Source organism: Pteropus vampyrus, unplaced genomic scaffold (genome assembly GCF_000151845.1).
Source record: "Pteropus vampyrus isolate Shadow unplaced genomic scaffold, Pvam_2.0 Scaffold601, whole genome shotgun sequence".
Taxonomy (NCBI): domain Eukaryota; kingdom Metazoa; phylum Chordata; class Mammalia; order Chiroptera; family Pteropodidae; genus Pteropus; species Pteropus vampyrus.
The window spans coordinates 72,273-74,020 of NW_011889382.1; positions in this window are offsets into that span (position 1 = coordinate 72,273).

Genomic DNA, 1,748 nt, shown 5'->3' on the forward strand with positions numbered 1-1,748 from the left:
ACAGTTTAAAACTACACATGCTGATGTGCTAACCCTTCTCTGAATTTGAGCCTCTGCACGAGCAGACTGTGAAGACTCTCGCTGAGTGTTCGCCCGGCCAGCTAAGTGTGGACAGCACCGTCCCTGTGTCCTCAGAGACCCTCTGCAGAGACTGAGAGACCTATCGATCCCAGAATTTCCTAGAATCTCCATCCGGCCAAAGCTGACCACGCAGGTAGCTGAGAAGGGACTGCAGTATCCAGACATGACAAAGAAGATAGCGTTTAGAGGATTTGTTCAGAAAAGTCGCTGACAAAGAACAAGTCCTGGAGCGGGAGAGAGTCTGAATACAAACACCACAGGTCAGATGGATCCAATGAACATTTACAGAAGACTTCAAAGAACAGCAGCAGAGTACACATTCTTCTCAAACCCACATGGAACATTCATCAAGACAGACCACATTCTGGGCCATAAAACCCAACTGAACACACTTAAAAGACTAGGATGTCCTCAGAACACCATTGGACTAGAAATCGACAACGCAAAGAGCGGGAAATGCCCAATATTTCAAGATTAAACAATACACTTCTCCATAACACAAGGGTCAAAGAAAAATTAAAAACATTTTGAATTAAATGAAGGGAAAATACAACTTGTCAAAATATGTGAGATTTGGTGCAAGTTGTGCTTAGAGGGAAACTTCTAGCAATAAATGTAATACAATAGAAAGTAAAAAAAGATAAAAAATTAATAATATAAGCTTCCATCATAGTAAACTAGAGAAATCGTATAGTATACTGAACAGCAAATAGAAAAAAGCTAAACAAAAAAAAACTATTGCAAAAATGCATGACACTCAATAGAGGAAATCAACCATAAAAATCAATAAAAATCAAAAGCTTTGAAAAGAACAATAAAATTAATAAACTTCTAGCCTGGCTACCAAGAAAAAAAAAAAAAAAAGGAAAGATGAGTCCCATTACTCACATCTGATATCAGAGAGGGGTCATCTCTCATGGTTTCCCACTGCAGGTCACCACACTCCCCCATGCAGTGTCCCTTCCTCATACCTGAGGCTGCAGCTGCTGCTGCCACCACCATAAACAATCTGGACCTGGGTCTAAGCCCTGCCCACGTGTTTGGTACCTGAGGCTCCTGGAATGCCCAGGGAGCACATCCACACCAAGTAGCCAGGCCAAGCCCTCCACGGCATGTCGCCTCTGCCTGCCGTGCCTCATGCTCGAGCCAGCAGGTACACAGACTCGAGAGGAGTTATTCTGGGTCCGAGACAGAAGCCGCATGAATGTGATGCAGCCTGAGAAAGAGGCAGAGTGTGACTTCCCACCTGGGGTGAGGCCGCAGAGTTCACAGGTGGTCCTCAGCCCTGGGCAGTGCGCCAACACCTCCCCTCTGCTCCTCCTGTTCCTCCCGTCACTCCTGTCACTAATTATTACCGGTACTGGTCCCAGTGAGGCGTCCGCTGTCACTTCTGCACCAGCACCGGAGTTTCTGAACCCGCGTCACACATACGGATGTTAATGTTTTCACTGTGCAGTTTTCTCCAAAGATAAGACCTAATCTCGATTTTCTACTTTTAATTGCATTGTCTAATGCAGAATTGTGTGATTAATGATGAAGATAAATATCACCTTTGCCTGTTCCTGCTCTTTGTGGAAACGCGCCCTACCCCATCCCATGGCTAAGGAGCTGGCTTAAGTTCTGAGTTACGCACGTGTGAGACAGCCAGGGTTTATTCCTACATTATA